The sequence below is a fragment of the Phyllostomus discolor genome, chromosome 5 (assembly GCF_004126475.2).
Source record: "Phyllostomus discolor isolate MPI-MPIP mPhyDis1 chromosome 5, mPhyDis1.pri.v3, whole genome shotgun sequence".
Classification (NCBI taxonomy): Eukaryota; Metazoa; Chordata; class Mammalia; order Chiroptera; family Phyllostomidae; genus Phyllostomus; species Phyllostomus discolor.
The window spans coordinates 68,403,378-68,421,631 of record NC_040907.2 but is presented as its reverse complement, the minus strand read 5'-3'; the positions used below and the strand labels follow the sequence as shown (position 1 = coordinate 68,421,631).

The following is an 18,254-nucleotide window of genomic DNA, read 5'->3' as shown; positions in this document are numbered from 1 at the left end:
CACTTCTGGGAATATATCTGAAGGAATGCAAAGCACTGACTCAAAAGCACATAAGCCCCCCTATGTTCATTGCAGCATAATTTACAACCTGCAAGATATGGAAGCAGCCTATCTATATTTCTTAACCAGAACTTTAAATCCAAAGTAATTTAGTAGTGCTTTAATAGTGATTTACAAACTATGGTTGAATTACATAAAATATAATGTTCAATTGGTATTCCTAATAATGATGAATACTTGGATAAATTAAAAACTTTTGTTAAATGACTTGGCCTTGACTTTATTCTAGTTGGGGAGATGAGGAAAAAATTACGCCTCATTTACATCAAAATGGTAAACACAGAGATACCATATGATCCAGAAATTCTACTCCTATACATATTTATTCAAAAGAAATGAAAACATATGTCCACACAAAGTCTTGTATCTGAATGTTACTGGGGGCACTATTCTTCATAGCCCCAAAGTGAAAACAACTTAAGTGTCCACCAAATGATGAATGGGTAAAGAAAAATGGTATAGCTGTACAATGGAAAATTATCTGGCAATGCAAAGGAACAGCATATCGATACATGGTATGAACCTTGAATATGTGCTAAGTGAAAGAAATGAGTTACAAAAGATCACCTTTTGTGTGATGCCATTTCTATGAATGTCCGGGATAGACAAACCTATAAATTCAGAATATGTTAGTGGCTGTCTAGAGTTTGGGCAAACTGGAAGGTATGGGGGGAGTATAGCTAATGGGCACAGGCTTCTTTTTAGGGCAATGAAATGTTTCAAAATTAGATTATACTAATGATTACATAATTCTGTAATTATACTAAAAAGCATTTAATTGTATAGTTTAAACATGCTAATGTTAGAATATATGAATTATATCTCAATAAAGCTCTTAAAATGTACTTTAGTTCATGAATGACTAATGTGTTTTCTAATAGGATGCCTATTTAATTGGAAGTTACTAAATTCCTTGTATTTGTCTCATAAGTCAGATCATTATTTACACTAAAAATTTAAGTCTTGGCAGATATGTGCAACAACAGTGAATTATAACTAGTTATAACTGGCCTGTTTCTTCAGTGGTTGTTGTAAATTTCAGGCACTGCTGAAGTAATGTGAAACTATCACTGTCATAGCTCTCTGGTAAGTTTTTAATATAAACTGAAATATTATTTTTAAATGGCAATGTAAATTGTAATTCAAGATACTTAATTTTAAGGCCTGGGACTAATAGTTACATTATGTAATTATGACTAATCTTTGGCAAAACACTATCATACAATATTTTAAACCTATATATCATATCTCTCTATATAAATGTAACTTATTCTTCATAGCACTTGAATTTAATAAGACTATAATCATTGTCTTATACTTTAGAAAATTAATTTTACCTCAAAAACTAAAGTTTTACACTATTGTCATCCACCATTGTTTAGTTTATGTGATTAATATAAGTAACACATATTAAGATAAATTAATTTTTAAAGTAGCTTAGTAGGATAACTGGTATCTCAGAAAGAAAAATTATTCTTGAGATGACCGTTTCTGAATATGAGGCTGTCATATTATTCACTTACTTTATATCCTACCCAGATGACAAAAGTTATTTCTTTCCTCACCCAATCCAAATGTGTCCTTTCAGAAAGAGCAATTAGCTCCCTTGTTTTTGTGCTGATTTTTGATATTTCGAAATTATAAATAACCAAAAGCCAAAAAATGGAGTAATAAGAGATTCGCGGCCTCTTGAGAAAGTAAAATTCCGAGATCTCTTATGTACCATCTGATTAGTTGTTACTAAGCCAGCCACCAATATGACCTTTCCTTATCGCCGAGCATCTATATTGTTATCCAACAACACTATAAAATGTTGCTTCAAGAGCATGTTCCCAATTTGGAGCAATAAAAAGGAGCAGTATTTTATATTCAACAGAATGTCTAATAAGCACTGGACAGCCTCTAGGTAGCACCACAGGTCTGCTCCCTCTACTATAGTCCTGGATGTGGTGCTCACTGTAAAAGGGATGCTAGAAGGCATTAGTTTTAATTGATTAGCTCCTAATTTGTTAATTAGGTCAACAGTAGGCTGTTCTGTTTATTGCAATCATATTTATAGGGAAAGCTGTCAAGTTATAAAAAATGTTAACAGGTAAAATGTTATTAATATGCTTAGATTATTAGGTACCCGCTCAGGATAGGTAAAATTATCTTCACGTTCATGTACAAGGGCAAACTGAAACATGCTTACTTCTAAGATTTTATTCATAAATTTTAAGTAGTCACACATCAATCAAAGATGAGTGTGACACTTATTGTTAGTCGTTGCTTTATAGATTCCTTAGGATGTTCGTTATGTGTCACTGAGTTGGCTCCAAGACCTGGTGACTCAATTAATGAGTGCTGTCCACAGCGTCCTATCCTCAGCACCCCTGCTCACCTCCTATAGACTCACGTCTGCGGCTTCTTTTATGGAGTTGATCCACCTCACATTTGGTCTTCCTCTTTACCTGCTGCTTTCTATTGTTACCAGCATTATTGATTTTTCTAGAGAATTCTGCCTTCTCAAAATGTGCCCAAAGTAGGAGAGCTTCAGTTTTGCCATTCTGGCCTCTGGTGAAGTTTCAGGCTTAATTTGCTCTGGGACCCACTTGTTTGTCTCTCTGCTGGTACAGGGGAGAGCCCTCTTCCAACACCACACTTCAAATGAATCAATTATTTCTTTCCGTCCGTCTTCTTCACAGTCCTTAGGATATAGAATGTTAATTTCTAATCAAAAGTTCATAAAAAGAGATATTTTTACTTCTTCCTTTCCAATATTTATGCATATTTTTTTCATCCTTCCTGCACATCCATCCAGCCTCCTGTTTAATGTTGAATGGGGATAAGACTTGTCCATGGAAACCAGCTAAAGAGCCACCCAGTTAACTGTCAGCTGTTAGAGTCTAGTGATCTCAAACCCACATTTTTTATCTAGTCTAACAACGCTATCTATTCGCTATTGTTATAAAATGTCCCTAGTAAGAATGAATTTTTGAACTGACCTATCGGAAACTTTTCCTCTTTTATGTAAGACTAAAATAAAATTCAACATATGCCCATAAATGATTTGTTCCAAAAGGTTTTTTCTGACAGACAATTCAGTCTACTAGTTATTTACCACCATCTCCTTGGGAATCATTTTACTTTTGCCCTCATGTCATATAGTTAGCCTTTCTCTCTATCTTGCATTTCATTCATTTACTCGTTAAACAAATATTCACTGATCCTTTGCTACATATTAGGTACTGTCCTATATATTAGTAATACAGAAATGAACATAACAAAAACAAACAAAAATCTAGTGTATTTGTATGGTTGGTTTATTTGTTTTTCTTCAAGGTTCAACTCTGTGTTTTCTTTAAATGAACTTCATTGTTTAGTTTTGACTACTTCCTTTATCTTTTTTTTTTACAACAGCATGCTGCTCTATCCACCATGGAGCCACTTACAGAAAATATCAGACCCATGTCTTCTATTATGCCAGCAGATCCTTAAATAAAATGCTGAACACTCAGATCCAAATGCCAGACATACCTCCAGTTGCTAGCTCCTCGATTTTAACTACTTTCTAGCTATAGGGATCCACATAATTGTGCATTCACCAGAAATCTGTGTGTGCGGGCCAGTATTTCCTACCTTTGCTGATGGGAACATTAAAGATAATGATCTTGCTAATGTCAAGGGAGAGAATACAAATTAGCCAGACAGTGTTTTCCTGATGAAGCTAACCTCATATTTATTTTTAAAAAACAAGGTGTTATTAGCTAAATACTTTTTTAGTTACTAATTTCCAATCACATATAGAAATGTTTTTGTGTACATATTTCATGACTCTACTAAGAGGAATAACCTCTAATCACACTATTAAATTTCATTACCCGAATTTAAAATAATAGAAGGGAAATGGATACAATCCAAGATGGTAGGCTACAAATGTTACTGTAAAATATATCTTTAATATTTAATCCAGGGCTATTTCTTGAGTAGCTATGTCCCAGCCACTGTGCAGATGCTATGGAGACAGAAGTGAATAAGGTAGATATGGCCTATATGGCCTGTGCCCTCAAACAAAGAGAAAAGATGCTGAAAAACAAACAAAAATATCAATTCGGTTAAGATAAAATGAAGGGAAAAGATAAATTTGGTTAACATAAAACCTGAAGGATAAGAAGATGAGTTGTTTTAGGGGGAAGGGAGGAAGCATGAACCAACAGGCTCCAAATGCTGAAGGAAGCCAGCACAGTATAAAGCAACCAAGTTCCTCTCACCCTTGCGGTGCCCAAGATTAGCCATCAGAAGCCCAGGCTTCTGCTCCCCAGGGAACCGAAGCATGGAATGGAAAATGAAAAAGCTAAGAATGACTTCAGAAGCCTCACCCTTCCCAAATATTTACTTGTTATGAGCCAAAATCCCTTTGATAGAAAACAAATTTTTCTGTATTTATAAATACGTGGCATAAAATATAAATGCTTTAATAAAGACAAACTAACTTATATATTTGACCAGTCACATGAAGGGCTAATGTCAGAGTATTCCCAGCATAGCAGAAATAAATAAAGGATGCTGGGCATTTAAAGTCTGGGGAAGGCTTCCCATCCTGGGGGGGGAAAAAAAGCATGCAGGTAGAGGAGGCTTGGGAAGATAACTTTATGAATTTAATAATTTTGCCAAGGTGCAATGGGGATGAGAAGTCTTATATATTTTACATAAGTATTTCAGTTTCAGAGCCAATAAAATATGCTTTTTTAAAGCATTTTTATTGATTATGCTATTATAGTTTTCCCAATTTCCCCCCCTTTATCCCTCCTGCCCCCCAACCCTCCAGCATTCCCCATTCCTTAGTTCACATCCATGGGTTGTACATATAAGTTCTTTGAGTTTTCTGTTTCCAATACCATTTTTTATATCTCCCCATCTATTTAATGCTTACTAATTATGCTTCTTCTTCCCTGTACCTTCCCCCCCATCCCTCCTTTCCCCCTCCCCAGTGAACTCCCTCGGTGTGATGTCCATTTCTCTGATTCTGTTCCTGTTTTGGTTGTTTGCTTAGTTTTTGTTTTCATTGTTTTTTTCTTTTAAGTTCATTTGTTGATAGTTGTGAGTTTATTGTCATTTTAGTGTTCATATTTTTGATCTTCTTTTTCTTAGATAAGTCCCTTTAACATTTCACATAATAAGAGCTCGGTGATGATGAACTCCTTTAACTTGACCTTATCTGGGAAGCACTTTATCTGCCCTTCCATTCTAAATGGTATCTTTGCTGGATGTAGTTCCTTTTTCATGACTTCAAATACTTCTGTCCAGCCCCTTCTTGTCTGTAAGGTTTCTTTTGAGTAATCAGCGGACAGCTTTATGGGCACTCCTTTGTAGGTAACTCTCTCCTTATCTCTTGCTGCTTTTAGGATTTTCTCTTAGTCTTTAATGATGTAGCTTAATGATGATGTGCCTTGGTGTGTTCCTCTTTGGGTCCAACTTCTTTGGGGCTCTCTGGGCTTCTTGGACTTCCTGCAAGTCTATTTCCTTTGCCAGATTGGGGAAGTTTTCCTTCATTATTTGTTCAAATAAGTTGTCAATTTCTTGCTGTTGTTCTTCTCCTTCTGGCACCCCTGTAATTTGGACATTGGAATGTTTCAGGTTGTCCCAGAGAATCCTTAGCCTCCCTTCATTTTTATGGATTCTTGTTTCTTCGTTCTGATCCAGTTGGATGTTTATTTCTTCCTTTTGTTCCAAATTGTTGCTTTGAGTCCTGGTTTCCTTCTTGTCACTGTTGGTTCCCTGAATATTTAGCTTTATTTGATTTTGGGTATTTTTCACTTGTTCTTTCATTTTGTGACCAAGTTGAATGAGTTCTGTGAGCATATTGATTACCATGGCTTTAAATTCTCCATCAGATAGGTTGGCTATCTTCTCATTGCTTAGCTCTCTTTCTGAAGTTTTGCTCTGTTCTTTCATTTGGGCCATAGTTCCTTGTCTTGGCACTGCTGACAGGTTGTAAGGGGGAGGGGCCTTAGGTATTCACCAGGGCAGGGCGACCCCCTTTGCTATGTTGACTATAGGGGAGGGGCCAGAGAGGGAACAGTGCAGCTTGTCTGCTCCTCTCTAGCGAACTTTCCAACAGACTCTTGAGTCAGACTGGAAGTATCTCTCACAGCAGCAACCCCAGGGTAGCCCACAGTCAGCTCTGAGTCTCAGTTTCCCCTTAAGTCAGTCCCTCCCCAGCAGCTCTGCTGAGCTTGGCAGTCAGCCCTGCCCCTCAGCCGCCTGCCAAGGTTCTTCAGAGTCAGCCCGATTGGTCCAGCTTACCAGTCTGGTTGTTCTGGTTGATTTTTTTCTTTAATTCCTTGGTTGTTGGAGTTCCATGCAGCTTGATTTTCTGGCGATTTTGGTTGTTTATTGACTTTAGATTGGTTGTTATCCTCCTTTTGGTTGTGTGAGGAAGTGAAGGGTTTCTACCTATGCCTCCATCTTGGCTGGACCTCTTAAAGTTTTTTTTATAAGGCATAAAATACAATCTAATTCCAGAGAATTTGTTAATTGATCTATCATATGTATTCATACATACATACATGCATATGTGCATGCACACACACACACACAGTTCTTCATTTCTTTTGGTTCCATATGGTTATTTTGTGAGTTTCTAACATAACACAGAATCATGCTACACCATGTATTCTCAATAGCAGGCCCATCTTGCCTCCATTGAAAATTGGTTCTAGGAACAGGGTAAAAAAAGTCTTAACGGATGGTTTGTAGCTTGCCAAAAGGCCACATTACATAAACAGATATACAGTATATCTATAATACATCTAAAATAGGCTTGGGGAGGGAGAGTAATAATGAAAGAAAGGTGGAGAAACATTTTTCCATGAGCTTCATTCATTATATTCTCTCCAGTTGCAGCCCATAAGGCAGTTTTTGGGTTTAGCCAAACAAACTTCCTTCTTGCTCTACCTTTGCACCTTTAAAGAACATAGTTCTCATGGATTCCTTTGACTCAAAATACTTCAGTCATCTGAAACCCTCTCAGTTTCTTCCCTAAGCTTTAAAACATTTTGCTTAAAATTGATTTTTTAAAATTTTGCCCATTTTCCCTTTTCTTTTCTGAACTCTATTAAAGTTTCTGAACCATTACTATTATTTCTCTACCAACTGCCATTCACAGTTAAATGCACTATAGACTACAGAACCATATTTTAAAAGGGCCCCCATGCAGCACCAGAAAATGATCCTAAATTCACTCCCAGAATTTGTTATACTTCTACGTAGACAGCCAGGGTTATTTTTTTTGTTTCATGCCTGATAGCAGGAAAGAGTTCAGTTATCCTTTACCTTTTAATACTTAGAAAATTTGCAGTATGTTTTTGCCAAACTATGTACTTTAAACAAAGCTCTGAAATTACCCTCTTGCCCTCTGTGCCAGCGCTGGAATCAAAGGGAAGTATATTAACTTACTAGATGTTCAGGGCCACACTAGTTTCTTGTGCCTACCTTGACCCCACAGTCTCTTCCCTATTTCTATAGTCCAGAAAGGAGCAAACTCTAACAGGTCTCAGTCATACGGTACTACAGTGCTTCACTGCTTTTATCTGTTCCTTTTTATTTTCTCCACTTCTCATATTTGTGGTGAGACTCTCTGGGTCTTTTCTCTGGGCTAATACTCTCCTGAAGATCATTTCTCATGGTAGCCAAGACGCTGTGCCATGATTAGTCTTATATCCAAGCAAAAGAATCCTCCTCCTCATTTATTATCTCGACCTTTTCTCAAAGGTTAGTGTTCCTTTCCCTCAGGTAAATGTGATTCCTAGTTGAAGAAATCTACCTGGACTGTTACCCCATCTAAAATGCCATACTACTCACACACTGTTGATGTGTTCAATATACCTGCGCCAAAGGAAGTTATCACACCTCCTTAGAAGGTTTCATTATTAGTAAAAATGTGCTGTCTTACATGGGAGCTAATGGCCAAGGCTTTGTTGAAGAACTATGCCCTCCCAGTAAATGTAACGCCAGTTAAACTGGTGGAGAAAGCTGGGATGAGTAAGTCTCAAAATAAAGAGGAAGGTGCTACTAATAATTATGTAACAGAGACAAATAATTTGGTGTCTTTCCTAATTATTGTAAGAATCTCTCTCAGAATATCTGACTCATCTTTCATCCAGGAAATAGAACCAATCTATGGTTGCTACAAAGCAAAGGTTGTCAAGAAATAGAAAAACATTTTTGTCCTCAAAGAGTTTACAGTTTTTCATAGGATATTACTTGGACAAATAACTGAAAAAGCAAAAGTAAAATTTTTTTAAAGTATTAGAGGTACATACTGTCTGAATTATAAATGAACAAAGGATTTAAAAAGCAAGGGACATGAGCTCAGGCAAGATGTAGTGTTTAGGCTGGGCCTTGAGGGAGATGCAGATTTTAGCGGGCAGAGGCTCGGTTAAGGGTGAGGCATGTGGTGGGGAGATCCGGGGTTTGTCATGGTGGCTTTCATGATAAGCAAGGCTGAGAAATCGGTTTCCAACCAATTGAAAGAAACATGGCTAATAAAGTTCTAAAAATCATGCAGAGTGGAACAAAGGAAAAGCTACATAAGGTAACTAAATGTGTGTAAGTCAGGACTACAAAAAAAAAAAAGGAAGTGATTCAAAAGTTAAAGATGCTAACAACCAGATTAGACAGTGTGTAACCCATATGAAAAGTGAATCACTGACGACACTGACTAATCACTAGACACATGTAAAATATACACAAAGTGAAACAGCAGAAATTTCAATTAGCACTAGCAAGGGTACAGGGGTATTCATCTGTCCCATTTATTAGCACCTGCTAGGTGACAGGAGCTGCCCTTTGGACATACTGCTACATTTAATGTGAACAATGATCCCGCCAGGTAGGCTTTATGAACCCCATCCCGCAGGAGGAAACTGGGGCTCAGAGAAATGGAATCATGTGAGTTAAGTTAGTTGGCACTCCTACTGTGCAGCAGAGCCAGGATTTGATACCTGCTTTTCCTACCTTGAGGCTATGCTCTTTGCCCCATGCCAATCTAGAATGATTTGTATTTTAAGATAAATTAAGTAGATTCAAGGATGCCTCTATAGTAATTTCACCCCTGTTGGTAGCAATATGCCTTCATAAGCAATCCAGGGCTGGAGATACAGCCAGACTTTGGAAGTGTGATGTATGTAGCTCATGAGGCCATGGTCGTCATGTGGATGAGAACAGCTGATGAGAAGTGAAATGTCCATTAGGTTAAACTCTTAATCAGTCATTTAATAGAGGTGAGGTGCAAGAACAGGGTTTGGGAAACAGGTGGCTCTGATTTCAAATTTAAAATCTGCTGTATTCTAATTACATGAAAAACCCTGGACAGGTGACTTCACTTCCTTGACCTCGGTTTTTCATAGAGTCATAATGGTAAGTTAACAATAAATGTATGTAGGGGGGAAAAAAGAGGGAGCTTTGGATAATGGAAAAGTATATCATTGAAACTAAAAAGGCTTGGCCTCACTCGGGCATTAGTTTAGCTGAATGGTCTTGGGCAAGTCACAAACTCTGAGCCTCTTCCTTCTGTGAAACGTGGATGGCACCACCTACCTTGCGGGTCTGTTGGGAGAGTGTGAGATGACAATGTGTCTGGTCCTGCAGCAGCCAGACTGTATTATAACACCACATTAAATCGTGAGCACAATGCTTGGCAAAACACAAGTTTCTACCCCATTTTTAAAAAAACTTGGGCTTTATTATAATGTTTTTGGTGACTATAACTTAAAAATACTACAGAGATTAAAAATCTCAAACTGTAACAACAGTTTGATAAAAACTGGACTACTCAGAAGTTAATACATTGCTAACTTCGTATTCTTTTTAAAAGATAAACTGATAAGCTTCATAAGTGGAAAATTATACATTTTTTCACTAAAAGCATTCCCTTCTAAAAATACTTTTCACTAAGTGCTTAGTCAATCTGAGAAATAAGAAATTAGTGCCATTCATAAAGGCTTTGATAATTCTATTAGTATTTAACAATACTAATGCTATGTGATATGACTGTTGAGTTAGCGGTCACTATCCATGGTCACTATCTCATATAGGAACCATGAAAAATATCCATCCTTGCAGCTCCTCTCCCTCTCCCCCTCAAAAGCAAACAAACAACCTACTCTAGAGAGAGTGTTGAGGTTAACTGACTCCAAAGTAAAGTAAATCAGGATTACACCCTTGCTCTTCCCTATTAAACAAGTCACAAGAAATGCAAACATCACAGATTATAGTTTTAACCTGTTATCTATGCCTAAACATCCAACACAAAGTTTATAAATCTGAGCAAATTTTGTGAGGTTCAGCTTTCATTTTGGGTTACACAAATCATTTAAAATACATAGAGAATGAATACACCTCTATAGCTGATTGGCCCTGGTGATTTTTCAGTGTTGTGACCACCAAAAGGGTTACCAGCACTTTTCCTCCTCTCTCATGTAGATGGCATTGTCAATGACTTGTCTCCGAAGAAGTCTCATGTATGCCTTAGGAAACTACTGCATACCAGTCCCAAACGTGCCCTGTGCTTAAGGCTACATTTCCTACATTACCGAGCTCTTGTGAGAACTGAAATAGGGCTGCCATTTTCTTTACCTATTCCTCTCCCAAAAGGCTGCGTTCAATAGGGTCATTCAAACCTCCCTCTGCCCAAAGCCAACACTCCCACAGAGATTGACTGATCCTTATGTTTTACTTTAAGGAAGATGGGGACTTGAAAACGTTTCCTAACTGGTTTGTTGTGAGTTTAAAATGCTTTAAAAGAATTTGAAACCAAGAGAAGTTTGGACGATAACACTGAAATATCCATCCTAGGATGTGGGCTAGGTGTGTTATGTTCTGAAGAAACTAGAATCTGATGTACACCGGCCGGCGTGCGGTGGGGGAGGGAAGAATTGGCTAAGGGAGAAAAGAAAGGAATGGGTGTCTACAGAGCACATCCTAAGGTTCCTGAGTTGCTCACTCCATCACTAAACCACCTTGTTTCTGGGAACCAGCTGGAGAGGAAAAGACTACCGAACCTGAGTTTGGGTTCAAGGCAGCAGTCCTGGCCTAGACACCTGGCTCGTGGGGCCCGCGCGATCCGGCTCTCCCCTCTCTCCCCTCTCTCCCCTCCGGTCCTGCAAGGGAGCGGCACCTCGCTCTCGGTCCCCTCAGAGACCTTCAAATTCCTTTGTCCCCAAAGTGTTAACTTCAGGGGCTCCGGCGTGGCAAGGGGTCCGCGGTCCAGAAGGGGCAGGCCCTAAAGTCTAAGGGATTTTTAAGGTAGTAAAGAACCACGACCACCCGGGTCGACCCCGTTTTCTCCTCGTCCACCCACTCCCATCCCCCAAGTCCGCAGAACCTGCCGCGGACGAGCTGAGCTCGGCGCCAGGCTGGGGACTCGTCCGGAAGCTTTGGGATGGGTGGAGCAGGGGTTGGCGGGTCTCTGAGCCCCAGCCGTGTAGGGCTCAGGGACCACACGCCGGGCAGGCGACCACGTTCTGCCGCCGGGAGAAGGCAGGGAGGAGCGAAGCCGAGCAAATCCTGGCCCCAGTGCACCTAGCGGACCGAGCCCGCGGTCGCCCGCGGGCCGCCCCTCTCCATCCCTCCGCGGTCCCCGCCCTTACCTCTGCGCGCGAGGGTGCCGACTGCGGAGGGTACTGGGGAGCCGCGAGGTGTCTCCCAGCCGGGCTCAGTGGCGGTCAGCGACAGCAGGGTCGCCCGCAGAGCCGCTGCTCATGGCTTGCCGCGCCGGGAGCACTGCGCCCGCGGCCACCGCGGCGCCTTCCTCCAGGTCCTCTTCGCGGGCTCCGAGGCGGGACGCAGCTAACGCCCGGCCCCGCAGCCCTCCCCTCTCCACCTCCCCCGGGCGCCGGTGCCGCCCCCAGCACCGCCCCGCACGCCGCCGGGCCAGCGGCAGCCAGCGCCGCCCAGCGTCGGGCCCCGGGGTCGCCGCCGCCGCCGCCGCCGCCCGTCAGCCCCGCGGTCCCAGCCCCGCTGTGACGCAGGGCGCCGTGCCGGGCGCTTCCTCCCCTGCAGAGACCACCCTGCGCCAGCGACTTGCCGGTGAGGGCTGCCGCCTGGCACAGTGCACTTTCTTCAAGATGGGGGATGGGGGATGGGGGGTGGCGGGGTGGGGGGTGGGAATCGCTCCGCGGCTTCCCGGCGAGGTCTCTCAGGCCTCTGATCCACCCACCTGGCGGCTCTGCCCTAGGAGCCCGCTAGGCATAGAGACTGACCTCCCTACCCCGCCCCGCCCCGCCCCATCCCTAACAATGCGCGGAATTCCCGAGGCTTCTAGGTGCGCAGCATCCGCTCTGCTACCGCAGCTCCTCCCCCGGGTAAGTTAGAGGGGGGCAGCTACAACTAAAAAAAGCCCTTTTGGAAACTCCTAGAAAGGACCCAGGTCACTGTAAACATAACTCCGGCCCCTTATTTCGCTCCCCGAGTAGGAACAGAAGGGTGGGAGTGAGGATGGGACGGGTTGAGATAGAGCAGAAAGAGGAAGCCAAAAGCTGATTTCCCTAGGCCGTGAAGCCCATCAGCCCTTTGACACTCCAGTCTCCTTTCCAGCAGGAACCCCCACGTGCCGGGAGAGGGACAGCCGGGCTTTCTGATCTCCGGGCAGCAGGATCCCGGGACGCTGATGTTAAATGCGCTGCCTCTAAGTTCACGATGTGCATGAAGGAGTTGACCTTGCCCGTCAAAACCACCTGTGGTGTAAGAGTATGGGGGAGAGGTTCTTATTACTCTGAACCGTGCTTTTATTCTCCACACTCCCCTACCGAATTTCAGGATGCAAAAGCAAACTCTGCCTTCTTGAAAGCAGCCAACAATCTATATGGAAAAATGTACAGACAAGATTACTAAATAATATAAAGCATTCCACGATGCCTCATCAATACCAGCCATTTTACAAGCTCCAAAAATTAAAAACTGCTCTGTTCTGGCAACCAGGAAAAGACTGATATACACAAATAGAGCAATTAATAGACGAGTAACGTCTTTCACTGGTTAGTTGGTTCTTACACAGCAAGCTTTAAGAAAGCAGGCACCTCCTTTTACCCCATTTCTATTTCCAAGCCAAAATGAAAATTTGTGCAAAAGTTGTTCTCTTGGGCATTAACTGCTTCCCCCACCCCAGCTCACCTGGCACATTCCTACACTTTTGCAATTCCAGTATTGTTTTTGCTCCTCCACCTGTAGAAAACTACTTTAAACCCTTTTAGCCCTTGGGAGATAGCTCCAACACCAGCCTTAATTACCCTAGATGGAGACAAAAATCTAGGGTGGGGCCTTCCTCCTAGACAGCAGGTGGAAAAATTCTTGGAGTATTTCTAGGATAAAGATAGAGACTGACTTTAGAAATTTGCTAAACATTTCAAGTACCTTGCAAACCACCAGGTACTATGTGAGGTATGTTCAGCACCAAAATGTATTTAAAGACTCCAGGAGGTGAGCACTAAGGGCACAAACCTCCTATGATGAGCCTTGTCCTGTGAGCGCTCTTTGAGCACACCTCTGTCCCTTTTGTGCCATTGGAACCTTGACCTCAAGCTTAGGCATCCCTGAAATGCTCCTTCGCTACCCAGTGTCAAGGAAGATTCAGCCCTGGACTTTGGATTCAGAAGAACCAGGAATACTACTCTTCCTGTATCAATGTAAAGAAGTAATTGCTACTTTTTAAAAAAAAATCATCAGTGACCTAACTGCTATAGGGTACTATGAGAATTAGATAACATGCTTAAAGCAGCAAGAGCAGTGCCAAGCACATTGTAAGTACTCAATAAAGGTAGCTGTTTTGTACCAGTGTTATTACTACTCTTCATTGCCCTGAAAGCAAAAGGACTGAGGACAGCAACAAGGTTTGGGAATGGGATATGGGCCCCACAAGTTGAGTCTCCACACTCTGTCCCTCCACCTGCTTAATTGCAATAGTTTTGTATACTCTGTGCCTGCTTTGTAATAGGATGAACTGAATAGTTCTACATGTGGCCAGGTGATTCACATACACACTAAAGTCTGAGGGGCACTCGTCTGAAAATCACTATATAATACTGCTTAGGTCACTATTTTTAAATGTTATTGTATAGCATGTAAACCTTAAGTCTAATCACCTCACCTCAGTCAATCTAGTTCAATTCAATATTCACACTTTGTCCTCAGTAAAGCACCAGGTGAATCAGCAGTCAGCCAACTTGTGTGACTACTGGACCCTGAAAAGAAGTATAAGGTGTGTTCTCTAACATGAGGTATTCACAGAGCATGGAAGAGGGAACCTGGCACCCACATGAACCACAATAAACAATTTCAAACTAAACATAATTGGTGTTCAGAGAAAGGAGAGGGCACTGTGTGTCTATACGGAGCCACTATTTTGACCTTTCACTGAATACCCAGTTCTGTGGGCCAAAGTTTGACATTCTAGCTGGCCTTCTAGAATGACTTTGCACACTTAGACTCTATATAGTTACCAGTTAACCATGTACTGGTGAGCAATAGCAAGCAAAGTAGGTTTTCCTGGGCAGTGCAGGGCCATGATGATACAGACAGATCAGGGCTCAAATCCTGGGTCCACTGCTTACCAGCTATGCGACTATGAACTTTATTTGAACCCCAGTTCCCTATCTGTCTATTGGAACATTGATACCTACTTTTTAAGGTTCTAGAAAATATCTGCAACCCCTCCAGTGGGCCTATGGAGATGGTAATCATATTACATTGTTTGTTGTTAAGCTACAGGGTTGTTAGCTAGAATGCAGGCTGGGTTGTATCACTCCTTGAAGGCATGTTTCAAAAGCCTCCTTTTCTGTGAAGCCTCTGTAGGCTCCAGACAAGTGTAATTCTCCCTTGTGCTCTTACAGCACTTGCTGCATATCTCTACATTTTTGCTTTACCACTGGATCTTTATTCATCTCTATGTCAACACTTAGCATAGAGCCTGGTATTCAATGCTGAAAGGATGAGTTTTAAAGTGTTTCAGTTTGTTGTACTGGTTCTGACTTTCAGTATAGCCTGTATCAATCTAAAGGCTCTAGAACCCACATGGATTCTTTAGTTATAAAGAGTTTACACTAAGATGCACTATTATGTTCATGTATCTGCTTAAGCCTTGATTTTGCAGTGCTGGCCTTGTTCGTTAAGGCCATTTTTGCTTTGTTTTGTACTTGATGTCAGTTGATCCTGCCTAGTAATAGTGAAAGTAAAATCTAATTCTAAACCAATACCACCAGCATTCTTTGACCACCCTGTGCACATCTGCTCCCCAGATTAATTCTGAGATTTGTGGCAAGGGTCCTGAGGTAACAGAAAACATTTTTGTTTTAAGTTTCAGCTCTTAACACTGTTGCAACTATTAGCACTTTCTGAATGAAGAGCTGCAGGGTTTTTGACTCTATGCCATTAAAAATGCTAAAATAGGGAGAATTAAACCGCCCCTAGAAAACGTCCTGTGAGACATTGGCCCAAGAGGTAACGTGGTCAAATGTGGTCTTGACCCTAAAATAGCAGGGGAATTTGTGCCAGAGGCGAAGGTGGTGCTGCTGATAACCTAAAATTAGAATACTACAAAACTTGAGGTCAAATCTTCTAAAGTTATCCCTTTATATCTTATGTCTTTGGAAATAATAGTAACGAATAATTACTTAGTAGGTACGTACTATGTACTAAGTACACACGAGCTTTACTATCTTATCTTGTTTAATGACCACAGCTCTCCACTAGGCAAGCAGTGTCAGTTTCTCCTGTTGACAGAGGAGAAAACTGGGACATTATAACCAAGTAACTAGCCAGAGGTCATGTGACCAATGGTGGAAGAGTTAGGAGTTGGACCCAGGCAAGTCTAATTTCAGAGTTCTCGTACTTCTTAATCACAATGGCAAAAGTATATTTATTTTAAAATTAAATCTATCAAGTATATGCAGTAAGGTTAATGATTTTTTTCAGTAGTTTTTGAAATTGCATTCATTTGTGCTTTTCCCCATAGTGTACTCACACCCTAAATGTGCCTTCATGAGCTGATTTTACAGCTCAGCTTTAACTGAAAAGCGGTTTATGATGGAAAGCAAACTTCTTAAGGAAAGATCATGAAGTGCTGTTGCTCTGAGTGTAGACAATGTGAAACACACCAGGCAGAGAGCCTCGTTCTTGAAGTCATTGTTTATATGGGCCGGTGATAAATAAGTAACTTTCACCTGATAGATATGCAGTGTAAGTTTAAAGTAAAAAATTAGTTTGACATTCTCGGCAGTGATTGTTTTGTACCCAAATATCACTGTTATAACTAAATCTTACTAAATAATATTTGCTTACCATTATTTAGCACATACAGTCTGTGGTCTAAGAACTTTCATATATTATTAACTCATTAATTAAATCGACAAATGACTGGCTATAGCCATGGACTGCATTATGCTAAAGACAATCAAATACTCTTAAGGGGTTTAGAACTTGTTTATTTATTTAAAAATAGGTTAAAATACATCTCCTAAGGAAGGTAACTCATTTTTTGACAGCACTCAAAATTTTCAGCCATTTCTTAAGACTGTATTATATTGTGTATATAGAATGTGCTATAGAACGTCTCAGATCCAGTTTAACACTGACTTGCTTCACATTTCAGTGGCATCAGCCCTGACAAAGCACATAATTTCAAGGCTAAGGAATTGCTTTTTTCCTCTGACTAAGAAACTTCTCTTTTTCTGAGGCGTAAAGATCAATGGCTCAAGAAACCTTACCAGAGTAGTGAAATTGAAGATGCTCTTGTCAGGTAAACACAACTCTCTCTTTAAAAGACAAGTATCATGGACGGTGCTTTGTATACTTAGAAATGCTATAACTATGCTCAGATGCTCTGAAGATACCACACAAGATATATTTTTTGAGTCTTTCTGAAGTTCATTTATTAATTTCCTAAATTTACTCATGTCATTTACTTCTCTAGGGGAGGGAGGACGAGAAGAAGGCCTGGTTCACCTTGTCAGTATCAATGATAGTGATCATTAATCATTAACTGTTATTGCTATTTGTGAAAAGAGCATAAATAGGGATTAATGAGTCCTGAATTCCAGGTGTGGCTCTCTCATTGAATACTTTGTGACTTGGAACAAGCCTCTTAGTATGTTTGGAAGCTCAGTCTCCTTCTCTGAAATGAAGGGGTTAAAATGGGCAATTTCTTAGGACTTGTTTAGTGCTAAAACTTTTCACATTAATCTTAAAATAATACATATTTATACTTCTTAGGTTGTAATCAGTAATGGATATAATCACCCTCATGTAATCAAGGAAGCAGGAAGGCATCCATTTCTGCTGTCTGGGAAATCTGTCTGAAGCAGGGCAGACTAGTCAGGCAACATCTTCCCAAACTTCCCAAAGCACCTTTGTCTTCTGCCATCCATCACCAGTGAGAAGAGACATCATTCTTCTGCTGAGACATTTCCATGCAGCTTTCTGTAGAGCTCTGCCTTTGAGTACCCTGAGAAGTAGGCATCCTGTGCTCAAACTCCCTTGGGGAATACTATATCCTTCTTAGAGATTAACCATACGTATTAACATGCTTAGGGCTTTGAGAAGTCCTGCATTAAAAATACATGTTAACTTTGCTGAACCTAGCATTTCTTTACCTTTATTTGATCATGGAACTGTTTCCTTTGTCACATCTATCAGCATTTCAAGGAGAACAAAATCTCTCAGAATAGAATACCTGCACGTAATTCTAGAGTTAAGGATGACAGAACCTTCATAAGACTTTTTTTTTAAAGAGAAGGAAATGATATGCTTTATTAACTCGTTTAATGAATGCCTACCAAGATAAGCTCTCTCGGAAGATGTTTTCTGTGGCTGTTTTCTTTATAAACAGCGATAATAGAGTGCCTCTCATCAGTAATAGGACAAATAACATCAATTCTCCCTGGTAATAGTGTAACCCTATTTTTTTTTTTTTACACTGAAGAATCTTCCCTTGTCTTTACATATTCTTATTAGCCTCTGGTTTCTTTGACATCGTTTTAGAAATTGTTAAAACTAGTGTAAGACAAATACATATACTCCGAGCACTCAAAGATGGGTGTAGGATAGTTTATTTATTAATGACTATTGGGAGACAGTTTTCCATGGGTCTCTAGTATTTCTGTACATCTTACTTCTCACACACAGTGAGCAAGGCACTGCACTTCTTGTGAGCCAAGGGCAAG

The 18,254-nt window shown here is 40.7% G+C and overlaps 1 protein-coding gene and 1 long non-coding RNA gene across 2 annotated transcripts in view; one reads left to right on the top strand and one right to left on the bottom strand.

The window, feature by feature from the left end:
* The window catches only part of LRRC8C (leucine rich repeat containing 8 VRAC subunit C), a 92,561-nt gene extending 80,675 nt beyond the window's left edge, over positions 1-11,886 (bottom strand). The window contains exon 1 of the mRNA XM_028512368.2: positions 11,691-11,886. The gene's annotated coding sequence lies outside the window, so the exon portion shown is untranslated. The remainder of the gene's footprint in view (positions 1-11,690) is intronic.
* Positions 11,887-12,198: 312 nt separating this feature from the next.
* LOC118500680 lies at positions 12,199-13,745 on the top strand. Its single transcript, XR_004903257.1, has 2 exons — positions 12,199-12,404; positions 12,516-13,745. It is a non-coding gene; the product is annotated as an uncharacterized LOC118500680 (long non-coding RNA).
* Positions 13,746-18,254: the final 4,509 nt, after the last annotated feature.